The 23,660-nt window shown below is 45.0% G+C and overlaps 1 protein-coding gene and 1 non-coding gene across 2 annotated transcripts in view; one reads left to right on the plus strand and one right to left on the minus strand.

Moving 5' to 3' along the window:
• SLC9A9 (solute carrier family 9 member A9) overlaps positions 1 to 23,660 on the plus strand; it is a 649,412-nt gene that overhangs the window by 605,261 nt on the left and 20,491 nt on the right. The window lies entirely within an intron of this gene.
• TRNAM-CAU (transfer RNA methionine (anticodon CAU)) lies at positions 8,557 to 8,629 on the minus strand. Its single transcript has one exon. It is a non-coding gene; the product is annotated as a tRNA-Met (tRNA).

Genomic DNA, 23,660 nt, shown 5'->3' on the forward strand with positions numbered 1-23,660 from the left:
GCCAGTGTGTGTGTTTCTGTGTGTGTGTGTGTGTGTTTCTGTGTGTGTGTGTGCGTGTGTGTGTGTGTGTAGGAGAGTTGGCAATTCTCTTCACTGAGCTTGCAAATAGTCAACTCTTAGAAAAAAATCTGTGTGCAAAAAAAAAAAAACAAGGAATTTATGTCACTGGACTGAAATTTTAATAGGAATACTTGAGAAGAAAGGGAAAGATGTTAAACCAAACTTTAAAAAAAATACTGATAGGAGATGGATTTTGTATGTCTGAGGAAGCATTCTGAGAAGTCATTATTGTTCACATTATCTTTATTGAGAGAAATCTCAGAAAGACTCCGTCTTATCAGCAGTGATAATGCTAATTTATTGGCTTCTCTGAAGATAGACGTTGGATGTCTCATTCATGAGTCAGCCTTGGCTGGACTCTTATCAAGTCCGTCAACTTGAAACCAAGTTTTTGACTGAGGCCTGAATGCCACCAACATGAAGCATAAACATCCCCTCTAATCCCAAAATGCCTGTGTTGTAGAACTCCAGATGACTAACAGACTTTGGGTTCCTCTCTTGGTTTCATATCTTAGACACAGGATGCAGTTTTTCACTGCTGGGGAGAAATAAAGGCATTTCCCAGGCACAGCCGTTAAGGTAGGTGTTTCCTGGGTGGCTCAGCCACCAGTTATTCAGAAGATTAACCCCAGAAAGTGGATTTTCAAGGCTCTTTCTCATCTCTTTCCTCCCTGAGGCCATCTCTCTGTTTGGTTGAAATCTCACCTGTGTACAGAAGACAGGAAAAGGAGAAAAATGTTGAAGAAATTCCATTTTCTTCTCATAAGCAGACCTGGAATGAAGTTATGTTGAAGTCCCAGACCAAAACCAGTGGCTACACCATCCAATGGCCACTAAGAGCTGACTGTCTTAGTTGCTGTCTTCCCACGGAAATCTAAGATATCACTGAGTCCTCTTCCCCTCCCCCTAGTTTCCCTGTTGCCCTCTTTTCAGCTGACAATATAAATATTTTCTGGAAATCAGTGCCAATAAATGCCCAATGGAACATTTTTTAGTTTAGCCTCCTAAAGACTAACCTGGTATAAATAAAGTCCTTCTGTTAAGAAATGAAGCAACTGGTTTTTTAAAAGCACCAGTTTAGGGGCCCAAGGGGCATTCTCTGAACTGACCTGAGCCCAGTCCTTTGCAGCTTTAGAGGGAGGTGAAGAGGCCTAGCCAGTTCTGCAAGGAAAACCTCACAGGTCACTGAAGCCTGCAGTCTAGGTGAAAAAGACCAAGGTGTAAGCACAACAAAATGGAATCAAGTTACGGTTCTGTCATTAACTACGTGACATGGAGCAGGTCATTTATAAATACCCCTCTGAGGCTGAGTTTGTTCATATATTTTTTTTTTTTTAATTCACATGTCATTCCTGCTTCACACCAGACATTATTTCCTGTAAGGTGACATCTGCCTCTGAGCCTGGCATTCAGCTTCCTTCGTGACCTGGTTCTTCCCACCTGTTCTAACCTCATCTCCACTGCTTGGTCCCCTGTTCGCTGCCTTCACACAAAGGCTCTAGCAATACTGAAAATCAGTTTCCCACCTCTGCTCCTCTGCACACGCTATGCCGGCCCCTAAGCAGTTCTCTCCCTTCCTTCCACCCACCTTCCCCCACTAAAACCATCTGGAAGAGGGAAAATTGTTCATCTTTGAAAACTCAGCTCAAATATCACTTTTTATGAGCAGGTCTCCCCAGACACCTCTGTACACACACCCCTCTCTTCACCACACACACACACACACACACACAGCCTCCTCCTGGAATCTCTGACTCTGTGACACGTGTCTTGTTTTATCCCACCAACACTTTTCTTCAGCTCATCTGCCCAAGACCTCAAAGGCCCCTTTTTCCAATGTGCACAGAGGCTGCCGATAGGCTGGCAGTGGCCCTGGAGGGTCCCTGTGGACAGGAAGGCGGCTTCAGAGTCTGTGTGTCACACCGACCGGAAGTGTCTGGAAGTCAGAGGGGAAATGCCTGGAGATGCAGCGGAGGCTCCGCGGGGAGGGGCAGGATGCTGCGGCTGGAAAGGGAGGCCTAGGGGAGGCTGCCAAGGATTGGCCCAGGGGTTAGTAGGGGCTGTCAGGGGCTTAACTGGAGGTGGATTTGTAAGGTGGGAGGGGCTGGATTCTCTCAAGAAGGATAATTGAAAACAAAGAGGATTTATGTAATTTGAAAATATCCGATTCCAGAAAATGTTCTAAATGCTGACAGTGGCCCACTTCACTCGCACTGGTGTGACTTTTCCCTCCAGTCCTGCCCCAGTCAGACTGTGTCTGTCCTCAGGGAGGGGACCAACTGTCCTACTTGTGGGAGGGTCTGTCCTCCCAAAGGCTCTCCCGCTCCCCCACCTCCTTCTTCCTACTCTTACTCCCTTGCTCTGTCTTCAACTTCCTTCAGTCTCTAGTCAGTCACTACTTTTATTTCTTTCTCTCTGGACATGTCCTCTCTTTCCTGTGTTTCAGCCACCCCGCCCCACCCCCACCTCATCCCCTTGTCCCACATAAACCTCACGCAGGCCTGCTGGCCTGTTCTGCATCTCCTGATTCCCTCCAATATTTATTAGCATGAATACCTTATTTTTACCTACTTTTCCCCTTCAATATAATTTCCGCTCTGTTTCCTGGAATCCTTTGGCTCTGATTTTACTTGTTTCTGCCACTTCATTCATTAGACAGTCACTTCTTAAGCACCTACTATGCTCCCTGCAGTGTGCAGAATGCTAGGGAAACCAAGATGTATGAGCCCGTTTCATAAAGCTGAAGTACAGACAATCACCCAGAAGTGAGGGCTAGGGGACCAAGTAGGCCATTGGAACATTGTGGGATGTTTCCACTGGGGAGGTGGAGAAAAAGCCTGACCTTGCCAAGCCTGCAAAACCACAGCTTTTAAAAAACCGCTTCCACCCTCTTGCTGACTTCTCCGAGCCTCTGGGGTGTATTAAGCCTAAATTTTGTATGAATAGAACAGGAAGCTATTGGTACCCTTAGGAGAGAGAGATAGAAAACTATTGTTTAAATGTGACAGGTTTTCACAACTCACTAAGTATGTATTTTGCACAAATGGAGTCAGCAAATCAGAACAATTTAGGAGAAGTGCGCGCGAGTGTTTGTGAAGGCGCAGCGGACCATATACCAGTCCCGTGGTCACTTTGTAGGATTAGCCAGGTTTCAAAACTGAGAAAATATGGAAACATAAACAGAAAAAGATTTTCCAAGGTCGCACTGAAGGTGGTGATGGAGGGAATTAGGAACTGAATACTCTCCTGAGTCTATTTGTGAGCTACTGTACAAATACAGCTTCCTGAATACAGATGTTAAACAGGTTTTTGCCTTTAAAATAAGAGTAAAAAAGATTCTTATTTTGGCCATGTTTCAGCACAGATCTCCTAGGGAAAAGGGGGTCCATTTGAAGGGAAATTAATTGCTTTAAGCTCTCGGAATATGAATCAAATGCAGCTTCTCCCTTTGTCTTACTAAAGAGTACTGTGAACCTTAGAGAGTGGTTCTCAAACCTGACGGCTCATTAAAATACCTGGGAGTTTTGAAAACCGTCAGCTCAGGGCTCACCCTGGACCAAGTCAGAATCTCTGGGAGTGACCCCCAAGCATCACTATTTTTTAAAGACTCTCCACGATGGAGCCAAATTTAAGCACCAGTGCTGTTGACACTGTACATATTGGGATGAGCCAAAACTTCAACTAGGACTGATATTTTTATCCCACCCCTAGAGAGCAGGATTTAATTGGTTTGGAGTATGGTCTGGGCTTAGAGGTCGCCAAATGATTCCAATGTGCAACCGAGTTCAAAGGCAACTGCTGAGGAGACTTGCCACGCAAAGCGTAAGTCCCTGGACCAGGAGTGCGGTCCATGTGTGCTGCTTAGAAATGCAGGTTCTCAGGCTCTACCCTGGACCTATTGAGTCTGAATCTGCATTTTAATAACAGTCCACAGTGATATGGATGCACATTTGAGTTTGATAAGCATTGTTTTACAGCAATGCCCCTGATAAAATTTTTTAAAAAATTACAAGGTAAAAAAGTTTTTACATTTCTAAACAGTGAAGGTTTGCTTCCTTCTTCTAATAAGGTCCAGAATAGACACAAGAAGGAACTGCAAAATTTGAGAAATGGAAATAATAATAGATAGTGATAAGAATGATACCTAATGTTTATTAGCATTCACTCTATGCTAGGTACTTTGCATGCCAGGCCCTCTACAGGTACTACTGTGTTTGATATTTACCACAAACCAATGATATACATGGGCTTCCCAGGCAGCACTAGTGGTAACAAACCCACCTGCCAATGCAGGAGACATAAGAGATGAGGGTTCAATCCCTGGGTTGGGAAGATCTCTGGAGGAGGGCATGGCAACCCACTCCAGTATTCTTGACTGGAGAATCCCATGGACAGAGGAGCCTGGCAGGCTACAGTCTATAGAGTCGCAAAGAGTCGGACATGGCTGAAGAGACTTAGCACACACGCATGATATAGATACAAGCCTTGTGGCCATTTCACAGCTGACCAAACTGAGGCTCAGACCCAGGTGAATAGCTGCAAGACTGCACAGATCAATAGATAGAGGACTTACCCTAGGATTTCCATAACTTGAAAGCACTTGCTCTTAACCACTTAGTCTGAGTTTCCCAACCAAACACTCAGGGTGGATTACACATGTGCCAAGATAGAGATCCCCTGAGCCCTCCATCAGTCTAGCAGGGCTTGGGTTGGCCACTCACTACAGAAAAAATTATTAGGAAGCTCTGGTAAATTATGCTTTTTCCAAATTATACTTTTTGCCCTGTTGTTGTACAGAGTGGAAGCCCTGTCTCCTAGGGTTTAAGTGACTTGCCTAAAGCCAGGATGGGTCCAGACCCATGGGGTCCCAATTGCCTGCAAGACTTCCCTGGTGGCTCAGACAGTAAAGCGTCTGTCTACGATGAGGGAGACCTGGCTTCAATCCCTGGATCGGGAAGATTCCCTGGAGAAGGAAATGGCAACCCACTCCAGTACTCTTGCCTGGAAAATCCCATGGATGGAGGAGCTTGGTGTAAGCTACTGTCCATGGGGTCGTAAAGAGTTGGGCACGACTGAGCAACTTCACTTTCATTTTCACTCCTCCCACTAAGCAGCATTTCTCCAAGTATGGTCTCCAGATCAGGAGGATCAGCATCACTTGGGAACTGTGAGAAATGTAATACGTAATGTTTATTAGCATTAGCAGGACCCACAAGCCCTCCAGGCCATCCTGATGTTTGCCCCTTTAAGTACCAGCATGCTAAGGCAAGCGGCCCCAGTGGCCCTGCCAGTGTGAATCCTCCCAACTCCTGTGCTTGAGCCCCTGCTACAGGCTGCAGCTTCTCCACAAAATACAGATGTCTTAAGGGGCTTAGCTTGGAACTAAGCTGAAATTTACATGCTGATTTAATCTTCTTAGGGCCTTCTTTACCTCTCAGGAAAGAATCATAATGCTCTAGAAAAGAGAAAGAATATAATGGATAACAGATAAAATATTAAGCACTCTTTCCATGCCTTCAGCTCACTTTCTGCTAGGGCAGCAAACACGTGGGTATCAGAAAAGGAAAGAGGAACTGCCATTTCCTGACCACCTAGTGTATGCCAGGCATCAGGCACCCAGTGATACAGCATATATACCCTGCTCACCTCTCATGTCATTAATAGAGCGATCTCTGTCTGAGAAATAGAGAAACTGAGGTTCAGAGACTTGAAGTAACTTGCCTAAAACCAAAGTGGTGATGGTAGCCCCAGGGTTTTTCTGGCAGCCTGTATTTTATGTTCCTTACTCTCCAGCAGGAGAGGTAAAGAGCTTAGGGCACACTCACTATCTGGAATGACTGGATTTCAGAATTCTCAGAGCAAACTCCCAAAACAGATCCGCCTACTCAGAGCCCCGGGATGCCTCGCTCAACAACCCTCTTCTGGGTTCTGTGTTCTTGCTGCACTGTGGAAGCTGCTCGCAAAGCATAAGAATAGATCAGCCACAAACGGTGAAATAATTCAGCTGCGCCTGAGCACCCTAAAAACTTAGAAAGCTATTCTTAACTGGCAGTGTCTGTTTCAAGGCAGCAGGCCCTGCGTTGCCAATGCCCTGCTAAGCAGCCTGAGCTTCACCCTTCAGAAGACCAAGGAACTTCTTTGCCACACCTAGAACTTGGGAAATGAACTCTCAAGAGAAAAGAACACGTGAAGATCTTGCTATCGAGCAGGTCTTCCCCACATCCCAGTAGGAGCTGGTGTTCATGCCATTAAGTGCAACAGGCTCGGAACTATGACCCAACATTGTCAGCTGCTCACTCATGTCTGTTTCTTTGCAACCCCATGGACTGTAGCCCACCAGGCTCTTCTCTCCATGTGGATTCTCCAGGCAAAAATACTGCAGTGGGTTACCATTCCCTTCTCCAAAGGATCTTCCTAATCCAAGGATTGAACCCAGGACTCCTTCATTGTTGGCAGATTGTTTACCGTCTGAGCCACCAGGAAAGCCCAATGATCCAACAAGTGAGACAAAAAGGAAATTGGCTGATTCAAGCACAGAATGAGATGGACACCTGGTTAAAGGTTAACATTGGTTTGTGGATCCAGACTTCATTTGAGCTTGCCTGGTGGCCCTAGTAAAAAAGAATCCATCTGCCAGTGCAGGTAGACATAGAGACTTGGGTACAATCCCTGGGTCAGGAAGATCCCAGGAGAAGGGCATGGCAATCCCCTCCAGTATTCTTGCCTGGAGAATCCCATGAACAGAGAAGCCTGGCAGGCTGCAGTCCGTAGGGTCTCACAGAGACAGACATGACTGAAGTGAGCATGCATGCAAGGACAAACTTCGTTCATTGTCTGTTTGCCCCAGCACCTGCCCAGCACAACCTCAAAACACTCTCTTCCCAAGCACCAGGTTCATCCACAGGTTAGACACACAATGGGTAACCCCAACCCCAAGATGTGGGAAGCCCTTCCAGCACTTGGTCCAAATAGATCAATTCTTTGGAGAATTCAGCAGGCAAAACAAAAATTTCAACTCAACCTTTCTCATTCACGCAAGAAGAAAGCAATTTTCCACTCTGAGTAATTATATTTTTGAATTACACACTTTTGCCAAAATGCAGGTCAGTTATTTCTGTAAGGGCCTCCATGGGCCATTTCCCTCTTGTTTGAGGTTAAGTCAGGGACTCTTTGAAAACCTGCATGCAGCCCAAGGGTTGCTGCTGCTGCTGCTGCTAAGTCGCTTCAGTCGTGTCCGACTCTGTGCGACCCCATAGACGGGGGCCCACTGTCTCTGGGATTCTCCAGGCAAGAACACTGGAGTGGGTTGCCATTTCCTTCTCCAATGCATGAAAGTGAAAAGCGAAAGTGAAGTCGCTCAGTTGTGCCCGATTCTTAGCGACCCTATGGACTGCAGCCTACCAGCCTCCTCCGTCCATGGGATTTTCCAGGCAAGAGTACTGGAGTGGGGTGCCATTGCCTTCTCCGAGCCCAAGGGTTAGAACTCCAGTATTTTTGCCTGGAGAATCCACATGGAGAGAAGAGCCTGGTGGGCTACAGTCCGTGGGGTTGCAAAGAAACAGACATGAGTGAGCAGCTGACAATGTTGGGTCATAGTTCCGAGCCTGTTGCACTTAATGGCACGAACACCAGCTCCTACTGGGATGTGGGGAAGACCTGCTCGCTAGCAAGATCTTCACGTGTTCCTTTCTCTTGGGAGTTCATGTCCACTCACTTGTCAGTACTGGACTCCAAGTTCCACTTCGTATTGTCCTTTCCAGGTAGGTACACCGCCACCAAGGCTGACTCTCCAGCTGAAGTCAAGAAAAGGTTATTCAGACATGATGGGCAATACCATATTATCAACAACTGTAGGTCCTTGAAACAGGAGTGATGATAGAAAGATCCACAATGGTAGCCACATGCCAGAAACTGGAGGGGCTTCATTTCTCAACGGGCAAAGAAGGGCTGCCGTGAGCAAGTGTGGGGGCAGGCAGGAGCTTTTGCATGTTTTGATCAATTGTTCCATTTCATATTGTGAAAAGATGTTGCTGTGTAATTACAGAAATGCTGGAAATGGTCTGAAGCAAAATTAAAAATCTACTTGAATAGAAGAGAACAAAAGCGGCCTAGGAAAGTGTGATTTGAAAGGTTAGCTAAACGATGGATATGAGAGGCTGCTGGTACACTGTCAGTTTTAGCATCATCTACAGACTGTTGAGGGGGCAAAATTTTTTAAAGATGTCTTAGAGTCAGTTACATTTACTGAGCATAATCGCATGAACTGTTTAACTTCCCCCAAATCACTTATCATTCCCACGTAACAGGTGAGGAATCTGAGACTCTGAGTGGTTAATGGGTTAGCCTGAGGTCATAGAACTGAATAGTGGCATGGTAGACTTTTTTAAAAATATTTATTTATTTATTTGGCTACACCAGGTCTTAATTGCAGCATGCGGGATCTTCAGTCTTCATTGCAGCATACAGGAGTTTTTAGTTGCAGCATGTGGGATCTAGTTCCCTGACCAGGGCTTGAACAGGGGCCCTCTGCATTATGAGTGCAGAGTCTTAGCCACTGGACCACCAGGGAAGTCCCAGCCTGGCAGATTCTTAAATGCAAGTCTCTCTTCTTTTCGCTTCTATTGCTTTCTGTATCAGGACACCCACCTTAAAGTGCCTGCAGGGACAAGGCAGGCTGGACAAATAAAAGGAGCTACCAGATTGGAGGGGAATAAAAGAAATAAAAACAACTGATACAGGGTCAGGGAGACATTAGGAACTGGTGAGGACTACAGCAAAGTGGAAAATAACAGACAACACCTAAAGTGAACAGCTGGCACTCAGAACCATCTGTCAGCTGGCAGGAGAGCAGATCCAATTGCCAGATCTGCTGATTGTTCAGATTGTTATATAGGGTTTCCTGTTAGTTTTTGTTTTAATGTTAGTGCAAAAAATAAACTTTAAACGTCAGATGTTTACCTATTCCATCAACAGGCAAAACAAAACCTAGCTGCAAACTAATTTTGGTTCATGGACTTCCAGAGGTAACTGGCTTTTTCTTGACCAATAACAAATTATTAAATTTTATCACAGATAGGACTTCAATCAATGATCTTCTGATCAGCTTTTCTGTCTTGTACATGAAATTTTTTCCAATAAGTGATAAAGACTTATTGAAATTATAAATATTAATCCCCATGATCGTGTTGCTTTTGACATAGCTCTATTTCCTACATGGGGTATGCATAGAAAAATCATGTTGTCCAATCAATGTTAGCATCCCAACAGGAGTGTGACCTTAAAGCAAGCAACTCAGTCTTTCTGAGTATTCAGTTTCTTCATCTGCAAAATAGAGACACTGGCATGTGAATTACAAAATCGAAATGAGATTTAAATAAGGCAACTATTAGAAGTTATAGTACTCAAAGCCTATCAGAAAGAGTGTGGGCAAGGCCCTAGGAAAGATATAACCATTTGAATGCAGAGTTCCAAAGACTAGCGCAGAGAACAAAGAAAGCCTTCCTCAGTGATCAATGCAAAGAAATAGAGGAAAACAACAGAATGGGAAAGACTAGAGATCTCATCAAGAAAATTAATGATACCAGGGAATATTCTATGCAGAGATGGGCACAATAAAGGACAGAAATGGTATGGACCTAACAGAAGCAGAAGATATTAAGAAGAGGTGGCAAGAATACACAGAAGAACTATACAAAAAAGATCTTCATGACCCAGATAACCACAAAGGTATGATCACTCACTTAGAGCCAGATATCCTGGAATGTGAAGTCAAGGGGGCCTGAGGAAACATCACTACAAGCAGAGCAAGTGGAGGTGATGGAATTCCAGTTGAGTTATTTCAAATCCTAAAAGATGATGCTGTTAAAGTGCTGCACTCAATATGTCAGCAAATTTGGAAAACTCAGCAGTGACCACAGGACTGGAAAAGGTCAGTTTTCATTCCTATCCCAAAGAAAAGCAATGCCAATGAATGTTCAAACTACCACACTCATCTCACACGTTAGTAAAGTAATGCTCAAAATTCTCCAAGCCAGGCTTCAACAGTACTTGAAATATGAACTTCCAGATGTTCAAGCTGGTTTTAGAAAAGGCAGAGGAGCCAGAAGTCAAATTGCCAACATCTGCTGGATCATAAAAAACAGCAAGAGAGTTTCCAGAAAAAAACATCTATTTCTGCTTTATTGACCATGCCAAAGCCTTTGTGTAGATCACAACAGATGAAAATTCTTCAGGGGATGGGAATACCAGACCACCTTACCTGTCTCCTGAGAAATCTGTATGCAGGTCAAGAAGCACAGTTAGAACTGGACATGGAACAACAGACTGGTTCCAAATAGGAAAAGGAGTACATCAAGGCTGTATATTGTCACCCCGCTTATTTAACTTATATGCAGAGTACATCATGAGAAACGCTGGGCTGGATGAATCACAAGCTGGAATCAAGATTGCCGGGAGAAATATCAATAACCTCAGGTATGCAGATGATACCACCCTTATGGCAGAAAGTGAAGAGGAACTAAAGAGCCTCTTGATGAAAGTGAAAGAGGAGAGTGAAAAAGTTGGCTTAAAACTCAGCATTCAGAAAATGAAGATCATGGCGTCAAGTTCCATCATTTCATGGGAAATAGATGAGGAAACAATGAAAACAGTGGCAGACTTTATTTTGGGGGGCTCCAAAATTACTGCACATGGTGACTGCAGCCATGAAATTAAAAGACACTTGCTCCTTGGAAGAAAAGCTATGACCAACCTAGACAGAATTTTAAAAAGCAGAAACATTACTTTGCAAACAAAGGTCCATCTAGTCAAGACTATGGTTTATCCAGTAGTCATGTGTGGATGTGAGAGTTTAACTTTAAAAAAGCTGTGTGCCTAAGAATTGATGCTTTTGAACTGTGGTGTTGGAGACGATTCTTGAGAGTCCCTTGGACTGCAAGGAGATCAAACTGGTCAATCCTGAAGGAAATCAGTCCTGAATATTCACTGGAAGGACTGATGCTGAAGCTGAAACTCCTTTACTTTGGCACCTGGTGCGAGGAACTGACTCATTGGAAAAGACCCTTTTGCTGGGAAAGATTGAAGGCAGGAGAAGAATGGGTCGACAGAGGATGAGATAGTTGGATAGCATCACTGACTCGATGGACGTGAGTTTGAGCAAGCTCCAGGAGCTGGTGATGGACAGGGAAGCCTGGCGTGCTGCAGTCCATGGGGTCACAAAGAGTCAGACATGACTGAACAACTGAACTGAACTAATTGAAGGCCCTAGGGGTTGCCACTGCCCACCCTCATCCATCTACTTTCCCTCATCTGTAAATTTTCTTTTCTTTCAGCATTCAGACAACCTAGTTAGAATACAACTTATATTCTTTAAAAATTAATGTAAAATAGAAACTGGAATTTCTGCTTTTCTCTGAAGCAGGCTCCACCACTAGATTTCTGTGCTTCCTTGTCACACACTTACTGGGTACCTTGTTTGGCAAGAGTCTTGCCTTCTTATTGGATATACTAGAAAATGCACAGTAAGGATTTGAGTCTTACTTAGTTGTTTAGTCCAGTCGCTAAGTCACATCCAACTCTTTGCAATCCCATGGACTGTAGCCCACCAGGCTTTTCTGTACACAGGGTTTCCCAGCCACAAACAGTCCAACCCATCTCCTGCAATGCAAGCAGATTCTTTACCACTGAGCCTTACCTTACTCTAGAGGAAAACCCAGATTTTTCCTTCTACAGTAGGGGAGACCCAGTTCTTTTCTGCTGCACTTCTTTCCTGGAAAGTGAAAGTTGCTCAATCATGTCCAACTCTATGACCCCCTGGACTATACAGTCCATGGAACTCTCCAGGCCAGAATACTACAGTGGGTAGCCGTTCCCTTCTCCTGGGGATCTTCCCAACCCCAGGATCAAACCCAGGTCTCTTGCTTTGCCAGCGGATTCTTTACCAGCTGAGCCACCAGGGAAGCCCTTCTTTCCTGGGAGTCCCCTTTATTACTCACACAGAGCTCTCCACTTCTGATACTTCCTGTCACCAAATGTGGAGGGAGCGTTCTCTGCAACAATGGGCAGGTCTTGGACATCAGCTGGATGTCCTACAGTTTAGCTCTGTCCTGACACTGTCGACCAGGAGATAGCCTCAGATCTCACAGGTAAGGGCTCAGTCCCACAAAACGGCTCCCCTCACCCCCCACTTCAGACCCCAACCACAAGTCCAGCTTATCCTGTGCTATGGATTGGTGGTTCCAACAGCTCTCTCCTCAGACTTTATTAACTCCCTCTAGAGAGACTCCCAGGGAAATACAATAAGTCCCTTAGATACAAACCTTCAACTTGTGAACTTTCAAAGATGCAAACATGTGTCCCATTAGCATCAGGTAGGAGTGAAATTGCAGCTTGCTCTCGTCTCCCATTGCTGACGATCCTTCAGCTCTACCATCTTCCGGTCAGTTTCTCTTCTTGCCTCTTCACTTGATGCCAGCCCCTGTATGCCAGCTGTTGTATGGTACTACCATACCTTTCAAGGTACTGTACTGTAAGATTAAAATGTTTTCTTTATTTTTTGTTTTTTGTATGTATTATTTGTGCAAAAAGTATTAAAAACCTATTACACTACAGTACTGTATAGCCAGCTGTGTTAGTTGAGTACCTTGGCTTACTTTGTTGGACTTAACAAACAAAACGAACTTATGACCTCACCCTTGGAATGGAACGCATTTGTATTTAGGGTGCTTACTGTACTTACTTACATACCAGTTTATTAAAGGAGATTATAAAAGATGGGGCTTCCCTGGTTGCTCAGTGGTAAAGAATCTGCCTGCCAATGCAGGAGATGTGGGTCCAATCTGTAAGTCAGGAAGCGTCTCTGGAGAAGGAAATGGCAATTTGGCAACCCACTTCAGTATTCTTGCCTGAGAAATCCCATGGACAGGCAGTCCATGGGGTCTCAAAGAGTCAGACACGACTTAGGTACAAAACCACCACCAGTGCTCTCTTAGGAATTTATAAGGGACTCAGGAGCCCTATGTCAGAATCCAGGGTCAAAGACCAATATATATATATATGTGTGTGTGTGTGTGTGTTTGTGTGTATGTGTGTGTTTCTATTATCTCACACTTAGTATAGGTATTTGTCAGTTGAAAACAGACAGAAAACCAAAGCTCCTACCTCTTTCCCTCTTCCTGCATCAGTTGCCTAAATTCAGCACTCTCTTTTCCACTGTAAACACCAACAATTACAGGAGAGGGTAGGCAACTGGGGTTTAGTTTTCTTTAGTTTTATTTAAGGTTAAGTGAATACCACAGCAATGAAAAATCAATATTGTATTTGGTCAGATAGACATTATTAAAGCACCTAGATTAAATGGAACATAAATAATAGTCGATTGATTTTTTTAATCCAACTTTTTGTAATTCGGTTTACAAGAAACAGTTATTCACAACACACCAAGTGCTTGACTTGGCTGAGTATATTCTATAACATTTTATATGAATTTACATTTCATTATCTCATCTTATTTGTTCTTTTTGTTTTTACAGATGTATGTAAGAAAAGAGGTTTATAATTTTTTTTAAAATCTCTGGTCCCTAATTAACTACTTGATTTTAACAAGAAATACCTCCTAGCAGAATTCAGACACATTTAAAACACAGACTTGTGCTCAAAGATAGGATTCTTCAGTATTAGTAAATTTTGCAGGAATCATATTTTAAAACCTGATCATGGAGATTAAACCACCTTCTGATCTTGAGACTACCCAATTCTCGAGTATCACATTATTCAGGAATTTCCAATTCCAGACCAAAGAAGATATCAGATAAGCTCCTGTGATTGACAGTAACATACTAAAATTCACAGCCATCAACCTCAGTCTCAGATCACATTCAACAACAGAAAGTGAACTTGGACAATGACAGGCAGTCCTCAGGTGGGTTCTGCTCTCAAGGTCTTCTCTCCCATAAGCCCTGAAGATCTTGAAGCAATTATCAGGAAAATGCCAATTATTCCAATAACAGAACAGCCATGGAATGATAAACAGCATGAATTAGTCTCCCCCCTCCCCTGAGCCATTCCCCAAAGTATCTGTTCATGACAGTTTTCCTATCTAAAGGTGCGATCACCAACCTAACTTTACTCACATACTATTGATTTTTGGCAGAGTGAAGCCAAATAATACAAAAATAGTGTAAAAATTGACGAATACGTTCAGATGCACATATCTGCCAAAACACTTGTTAAACTCTGCCTGAACCAGTGCATATAAGTAGGTCATTGAAAGTCAATGCAAACCAGGGCAGCTCCCTTGGCAGGAGACATTAACCTGTAGGAGGAATCTTGCAGACAAGTGATACATTTTAGCCGAGCAGCTGTATATTTTATTTATGAATTGATATAAGCATACACATATATGAGGAGAGGGATACATACCGTATGTATCCTTAAACACATTTCAAAACAAAGATAGATGGGAACAGAGATTTACACCACACATTCTTTAGTTTAAAGGGTTTCTTTCCCCACCTCTACCCCCATCCCATCCAGAATAACAATAATCAGAGCTCTAATTATAGCCCTGGGGCCTCAGTGTTGAGTATCTTCCATTTTGTGCCCCTGCAAGTGTAGCGTTGACCAGCCTCAGGCTCCTGGCTCAGAGAAGACCACCCATGCTACAGCCAGAGAGAGCAGTGCCTTCTAGGCACAGAGGGATCAAGGGATTCACATAACTCACTTGGTCGAAAAGGCACCAGCTTCCCAGGTGGCACAGTGTTAAAAAAAAGAAAAAAAAAACAAATCTGCCTGCCAACGCCAGAGACGCGGGAGATACAGGTTCAATCCCTGGGTCAGGAAGATCCCCTGGAGGAGGAAATGGCCATCCACTCCACTATTCTTGCTTGGAAAACCCCATGGACAGAGGAGCCTGGAGGGCTATAGTCCATGGGGTCACAGAGAGTCGGACAGGACAGAGCACACATACGCCAAAAGGCACCAGGTTCCTTCATTTTGGGAAAAGAGGTCCTAAAGGGGGCAGGTTTCCCTTCCTAGGCATCCACTTGGATGTGAACCCCATTTTAGACAGTGGAACATGTGTTTGCTTCAAGTTATGGAATGAGAGGTCAGGAAGGAATCTTCTAGATCATCCAAGCCACAGCTTTGATTTTACAATTCTGGGCCACATAGATGCAGGGAAGCACAAACAGAGGACCTCCATGTGGCCTGAAGGAGGCAGGATGTAACAGAACGAACATGGGTTCTGGAGCTAGGTCAACTTGTGTTCAAATCATAAGTGTAGAAACTGCATCAAATCTCTAACCTTTCTGATCCTCAGGTTGCTCCCCTGTACAATGGAATAATAGCATCAACCCACAAGCTGTCATCAATAGTGCGGAAATCTAAACCGCTCTGAAAAAAAACATTCCTAATTCATTTGGTAGCAGAGTCAGCCCAGACTGAACTTACTTGGAGGTATAAGCTGCCTGAAGGAACAAGACTACATATATGGTCATTCTTTATCCCATGGCCGCCTCTGTGTCTTCATCCTGTGTGCTTAATGAAGAGATTGCAGATGCTTCTAGTCCGCCAGCTCCTGCCTGCTGTTCTGGTTAGTAGCAGGTTAGGGCCAAGAGGGAGAAGGCAATGGCACCCCATTCCAGTACTCTTGCCTATAAAATCCCATGGACGGAGGAGCCTGGTAGGCTGCAGTCCATGGGGTCACTAAGAGTCGGACATGACTGAGAGACTTCACTTTCACTTTTCACTTTCATGCAATGGAGAAGAAAATGGCAACCCACTCCAGTGTTCTTGCCTGGAGAATCCCAGGGACCGGGAAGCCTTGTGGGTTGCCATCTATGGGGTCGCACAGAGTCGAACATGACTGCAGCGACTTAGCAGCAGCAGCAGGGCCAAGAGAAAGGCTCTTATTCCTAGGAGCAAAATCTAAACATCTAAAGCAGTCTTTAGTAAGGCACAGGAAGAAGTCAGATTGATTCATGTTCTAGAAACTTAAAGTAATTCATTTCCCAGAGGATGGCCCCTCCTCTTCCCTAGAAGAGTCCCCTGGCCCTACCCTCACTGGCTTTCAGCCACAGTACAGGGCACCAGCCCCACTCCCGACTCCCTTGCAGCACCTGTTAGCTCAACTACAAAGCTTCACAGTGGCATTTTCTGACTTTTCCCCCCCTTTTAGATTGGAAAAGGGGCTGTGAAAAAGGAGGAGTTTCAGGTTGTAGTTTCATGAAATTTTGTCAGTCTATAATAAATAATTAATTTGAAAGAAGGAATAGTGTCTCAGAAGGAAAAAATATACATATACTGCAGAAAAATTCTTCAAGGCAGACATTTAAACCTGCTCCAAGGGAACAGGGCTTAACTTTTGGGTGCCATCTTTTTTTTCTCCTCCATCAGTGAGTGGTTTAAGTTGGGTGTATGCTTTTCTTTCCTGATGTCTCAGGAACAGCCTCATCTTCTTCCTTTTTGAATGCTGACCCATGAGTTTCCCTTTGGGTGATGGACAGAACGTTTGACTTTGGTGCGTGGCCTGGCCAGTCCCACAAGTGAGTGCAGACAGAGAGATGATGTACCACAGAGAGGCAGAAAGATCCTGCTCGAAATAAGCCCTGCCACCCAACCTTCTACCACTCGAGCTGCCCTCCCTGGAAGCCAGAGGGTGTTAGTCAGCAAGGACCATCTAAGCAAACACCCCTGGGTGAGACTAAGCCTCATCAATTAGAGCTTTGGTGAACAGACTGTGACAGCCAAACCCCACAGGTGTGGACGCTGAGGAGGTGGGATGGGAACAGGGTGTGAGGTCACGGTGGGCACGGCTCAAAGGGAGTGTGGCCAGGTGTGACAGACAAGCTTCACCAGCTTCGTGGTTTCCTATGTTATTTTCAGGCAAGTCAGCCTCCTCCTAGGTCGCCTGTAGGGCCAATATGGCAGGGTGACATGGTTCCCCCAACTCTAAGTTCTTTTGTCCTCCGTTTGAGTTTATGGCATTCCAGTCTACATGCAACAGACATTTTTTTGAGTGTCAACTGTGTGCCAACTGGCCTAGGCAATGGGGAAAGATGAGCAAAGTACTGGCCTGGCCTTGAGGGACACAAAACTTTCATCTACTTAGAGATGCCGGAAAATACGACTTTATTGGTTCTCAGAGCAGGTTTCATGGAACATGAAAGTTGGGAAATAAGAGAGGCTAAGAGGGACAGATTGTGTGCCTAACTAAATTTCAGACACACTGCTTATTTCTCAGTATTTAAAAGAGTCTAAGCTATAAAGATATCTGCAAAATTTCCAGCTGGACCCAGTAGCCACTTATCAGTTAAAAAGTCCTCACATCCTAAGGTACTTATCCATCAGGAAACACACTTCGGGACCTGACCCATCTATTTCATCTCAGCCAGATGTGTTTTGGAATTCAGTATTTTGAAAGTGTTAGCAAGGCAATATGGTACTTTTCTGTGCTATTGTGATGTCTGGGGACTTCTTCAGAGTAGAAACAGAAAACCTAGGTCCAGTAGACATCAAGACCTACCAGCAGGTTTGGGGACAGATGACTTTACATCAGACCCTGGAGTCTGAGACCACGTGACCAGACTCCTGTTTCTTTATCATATTCATCCCTTTTTAAATTTATTTCTAATTGCATTGAGTACCTACTATAGAAGCAACTACATTGAAAACCGGGTATTCTCTGTCATCAGGGACTTTGCAGTCTACCCTCTAGGGCTGGGCTAGGGGAGACCCAGGCAGTAAACAAATAATTTGAAGGTGTGATAAATACCATGACTAGGGTCATTGGAAAAGCCCCTGATGCCGGGAAAGAGTGAGGGCAGGAGGAGAAGGGGACAACAGAGGATGAGATGGTTGGATGGCATCACCGATGCGATGGATATGAGTTCGAGCAAGCTCTGGGGTTGGTGATGGACAGGGAGGCCTGGCGTGCTGCAGTCTATGGGGTCACAAAAAGTTGGACACGACTGAGTAACTGAACTGAACTGAACTGAGGGTGACCATGGGCACCTGGGTTTGCCTGGGTCAGTCCCGATTTACACCTGTTGTCATGCAGAATATGTCCAAGTACTCTTTTCGCTCCCTTAGTTGTCCCAGTTCTGACATTAGATCACAAGATCCCTGTAGTTACAATGGGTGCAAGTTGTGGAAGTCCAAAGTAGGGAGGGTCAGGGGAAGCTTCTGGGAGGACCTGACCCTTGAGTCCTGAAAACTGAGGAAGTGGAGCCATGGACAGTGGTGGATTCAGCACTCAGGTGGAAGGAATAGCAAGTATGAAGGCTGAGAAAAGATAGGATTCAGCACATGTGGTTACACTGAAGGAGGCGGGAGCCAGATTTCAGAACCCCAGTTGCATCATGCTAAGAAGGTGAGACTTTTCAGGACCATGGGAAGCACTTGATGGCGTTGTAGGCAGAGAAGTATCATGGTCAAGTCAACATTGCAGAAGAACCACTCTGGCTGTGACTGGGAGTGGAAGTGATGCAGTGAGCTGGGGGGAGTGAGCAGAGCCCCTAGGGCGGTGAAGTGGCTGTTGAAGCCACCCAGGAAAAAAGTGCTGGCAGCCTGGATGAGGACCACAGCTGTGAGCTGGAAAGAAGTGAAAGGATAAGTGGGTGGATGGGTGGACAGATGGATGAATAAATGGATGGATGGATGGAAAAATGGATGCATGCATGGAAGGATGGATGGAAAGATGGATGGATGGATGGAAAGAAGGCTCGGTGGAAAGGGAGATCTTTGGTAGGCAGAATAGGCAGAACCTGGTGATTGATTGACTGATTGACTCTCGTGAGGATGGAAGAAGAGAGAGTTGAAGGTCAACTCCATGCTTGAGCATGAAACTGATCGATGGAGTCTTCTTCAGTGAGACAGAGAGCATACAGGGAGGAACAGGTTTGGGGCAGATGAAGCCAAGGAGGTCGATTTTGACCAGGACAAATGTGAAGTGTCCTTGCTGTGTCTTGACCTTTTCTAGAACTTCAGGGCTGAAAGGGTAAAGACAAAGGGGCATTTTAAAAAGTGACTCACAAACATTCTTGAAACTGAATGAAACAAAAAGCCAAGTCAAAGTGTACAGGAGCAGCCTTGTTACTGGCACAACATGTCACTGGCTGCTGTTGTTCGGGAGGCAGTGAATTGAGCGTCTAATGCCAAGCTCCTCTGTTTAGCCTTGCAACAGAGCAGGTATAGACAAGGGCCCTGTGAGCATCCCTCCCACCCACCCGGAGTGCAGAACCTTCTGCATCCAGCCTGTACTACCACTGTCAGCCCCAGTGAACAGACCAGCAGTTACCAAGTGGTTTCAGCCCTTCCTCGGGCTGAGACAGGTTTACAGCTGACAGCAAAGTGCACTTGAAGCCACTAGCCAGCCCCCTGAGCCACCCACCAACACTGTCAGTCCTCTTGCCACTGCTTCCTCCTCACCCCTGGGGCCACTGTACAGGCTGGATGAGGGCAGAAGCAAGGGGATTGGGTTTCCTTTTGATCAGAGAAGATCAAAGCTTAAAACTGCCCTGGCAGCTCTTGGATCTTCCAAGGTCATTCGAAGTTCTCTACTTGACTGTCCAATCCATTTTGTCTTTAGGTTCTTGGTGCAGGGTTTATTCATCTTATTGATAATGTGCAAGAGCTGATGAGTTACAGTGACTGCATGGCTGTAACGGTCCTACTCTTTCCAGGGAAAGGACAGGAAAGATTACTTCCTGGAACATGGCTACCTATAGAGCTGTGCTTGATAGTGATGCTGTAGCAGGGATAAAATTATCTCAGCAAAAACTCGCCAGTCTGGGACTGGAAGATCCTGTTGTCTGAAACCCTGAGCCCTCAGCAGATGTGTTAGTCACCCCCAAAGTCTCCTATTGTAATTCAGAGGGCCAACCTTTGCATGCAAAGCAAGAAAACTCCAAGTTCAAGTTTCACTTCATAAGCTGTTATAGTGACCCAGGGTCAAGCTAAACCCTTTAAAGAAAGCCTAAAAAGAATTCTTGGCCCTGAAAATGCAAACAAGGAGAACCTGAACAGTGTATTTACATTTTACTTAGCAGTCCCAAGAAACCCACGAGCATTTGGGGCTTATGAAGTGTGATGCGTTCCTTAGTTTTTGTTATAACAGGAGTCTAGGCTTAGCTTTTTTTTTTTATGCTCTCTCTGTGTATAGTTGGAATTACAATCATCATAATCAAGCGTTTAAGCAAACAAAAATAATCATTTGAAAGCCATTTTCCATAAGCGCTTTGGTTCTCCGTTCACTACAACTCTGTTCAGAGGGAAATGTTCCTTTTTTTTTTCCTATTGTAGTACCTACTGTCAGCAGTAGAAGCAATGACCAGTTCTCCACATATAAAATTAATTCCATTTCTGCTTTTCTGAATAAAAACAAATCAATCAAAAGCCTAAATGTGGTTTTTTTTTTGAGGTAGATATTTTTTGGTGTGACAAGCCAGAATCTACTGGAGAATAACATCTTAGTGATACTTAAGTGTAAGCACTTGCCATCATTTTGTGCCCTTCTGGAAAAACCAAATTGTTTACCTCTGAATATTTTTTAATCTCTAAAATCCCCCTTGGTATCCACATCATGAGAATTCTCCTCACAGCCTACCATTCCTAATTAAAGAAGTGCGAAGGTCCATAGATACAATGATTTCTATAAACTAACTCACTGTTATTCCATCACCACTGAAGGACAAGGTGCTGAGCAGAAAATGAGAAAATGATTGTCCTGGCCTCCTTGAATAGCAGCTACGGGAATTATTCCAAACCCGGGGGGAATAGCCGCACATTCAGCTCCTTCATTGTGCCAGCAAAGAGAGTGAGTTTGCAAGGATAACTCAAACCAATGCGTGATCTGCTCCCAGTTCTTCTTTCCACTTCAGTCACCTGTGAATCACACAAATGAGACACAAAATCACAAGAGGAGCTAGCAATGGCAAGCACAGGGGGAGAAGCTCCTGGAGGATAAAGAAAAGAGAAAAGAATTTTTCCCTCTGGTCCATAGCACCCTTTGATGTCTGCGCCTTAACAGGCTCTTTTTTGAGTCATCAAATTATTCACAGTCTGCCTTATTAGCACTCTTCTCAATGGTCAGCGGAAGACTGCTGGCCAAGCCCAAGGTCAAACAGAATATGGCAAATCGTATCTGTTTTGCCTCCTCCTCCAGGTCACTCCAGTGGCCTCTCTCCTCTGCTTGCCAGGATTACCTCCCATCCTACACCAGCTCAGCTCCCAAAACAGAGCAGGCACTGAGAGATGGACAATTTTGCTGACACATACTTCGTGAGGTCCAAAAATACAGGGTGGGACTTCCCTGGGGGCCCAGTGGATAAGAATCTGTCTGCCAATGCAGGGGACGCGGGTTCACTCTCTGGCCTGGGAAGATCCCACGTGCCTTGGAACAACTAAGCCAGTGGGCCACAACTACTGAGCCTGAGCACCTAGGCTCAGTAGTACCCGTGCTCCGCAGCAAGAGAAGCCACTGCAATGAGAAGCCGACGCACCGCAACTAGAGTAAGCTCATGCACAGCGACAAAGACCCAGCATAGCCATAAGTAAATAAATACAAATAAATAGGGGAGCCACATTTTGCTTTAAAACTGCTAATGACTCTGTGGGTCGGGAAGATCCCCTGGAGGAGGGCATGGCAACCCACTCCAATATTCTTGCCTAGAGAATCCCATGGACAGAGGAGCCTGGTGGGCTATGGTCCATAGGGTCACACAGAGTAGGACATGACTGAAGCGACTTAGCATGCACGACGACTGACGTGAGCTATAAGGACTCAAGTGTGACCTGCCTTGGCACCAATTTTCACAATCTATCAGACACTATGAAGTTTGATTCTAAAGGATTTGGACTTAATCTGATTTATCTGCCTCCTGCGGGAAACCCTGGGAGATGCTGATATGCTGGTTATCTGAAGTCCTGGGAGATGCTGATATGCTGGTTATCTGAAGTCACTGAAATCTGGTGTGAATGTTCCCAGTTCCTCTTATATCCAGACTGCATCCCTAAACTGGGAAGAATCAATGAAAGAAAAAGAATGTAAGTCCACTGCATGAAACAATGCAGCCTCAGCCTGAGCAGGAACATCCTGTGAGGGCCCAGCTGAAGGCAAGTGTGGGGGCTGGAGGGGATGTCACCAGGCTGTAAACCTCCATAATCGGCTTGACCCCGGCAACCACCTGAACTGAAAATGCTTTGGCCTCCTTTGCAAGTGTCAGATTTACTCCAAGGGCTCCTGACGCTGCTCAGGAGCTCTGAGCAGCGTCAGGAGCCCTGTGGTTCTGCTGACTCCAACAGAAAGAGCTATAGAATGCTTGGCTTGGCCTCCTCCAAATCCTCAAGAAGACCGCAGAATCTTTATGTCCAGCAACACTGTGCTCTCGGCCCCAGGATCTGGCTGTAGCCCTCAGCAGGTTCTGGAAAGGTTTATTGAAACCCCATCCCTTCCCTACCACTACCACCTCAAGAGCACATGTTCGTCTTCCTTTGAAAACACTCAAAATCAGCCACAATGAACAAGCCCAGTTAAGAGAAAATAATGACTCCTGTTCAAGCAGTGGATGGCTCATGGAAGATGAAAACACCCCAACTTTTAGAGTGACTAAGTCTTGAAGGTCCTTGACTTCCCTTTTCTTGGTTGAAAGAGAAGGAAATTTTTCAATGTTGTTGTTTAGTCACTAAGTCATGTCCAATTTGTTTGCATCCCCATGGACTGTAGCCCACCAGGCCCCTCTGTCCGTGGGATTTCTCAGGCAAGAATACTGCAGTGGGTTGCCATTTCCTCCTTCAGGGGATCTTCCCCACCCAGGGATCGGACCCCTATTTCCTGCATCGGCAGGTGGATTCTTTCCCACTGACCCACCGGGGAAGCCCATTACTAACCTCTATATTCCAATCTCTCCCAAGTTCTGGTTATAAGTCACATCTTATACTCCCTCAACTGTGTATTCAATTCCTCCAAGCCTCAAAACTCTACAGCTCATGAATAGAATCTCAAACAGTATGTAGTTGAGAGAAAAGCGGAGGGGGAGACAGCCCAGCTCCCCTTCCAGGCTGTCTCTGCTTTCCTCTTCTCTTCTTTTCCCTCAAGAAACCAGGGATATGTGGGAAAATTATTAAAACTCCAACCATTGCAAATGGAAGTCTCTAGTAAACTCCTCCATGGCAAATCCTTTCACACCGATAATTCTGCCCCAAACCCATGAATCACACCACAAAGTTCGTGGGCTGCAGTCATTATTAGTTGATGGCCTCAGGTGTGAATGGTGCAGAAGCAGCCTCAGAGAATACAGAAAACCGAAGGTCTTTTATTAGACACACTTCCATCAACTCTTTTGTGCTGCTTTGAGTTCCAGAGTCAAGATGAGAGACAGTTAGGCTGGCTGGATAGCAGCCCTAGTGTGCATTCTGGCTTCATCATCTCCTAGCTATGTGGTTTCATCTCCCTGGGCCTCAGTTTCCTCATCCATAAAATGGGGATAGTGATAAAACTACTTCCTCAGATGAAAGGAGATCATTCATGTGGAGCACTTAACACAGAACTTCCAACATACTTAATGTTTAATAAATGCTGAGCACCATTAATATTGCAGTTCTGA

Source organism: Capricornis sumatraensis, chromosome 1 (assembly GCF_032405125.1).
Source record: "Capricornis sumatraensis isolate serow.1 chromosome 1, serow.2, whole genome shotgun sequence".
Classification (NCBI taxonomy): domain Eukaryota; kingdom Metazoa; phylum Chordata; class Mammalia; order Artiodactyla; family Bovidae; genus Capricornis; species Capricornis sumatraensis.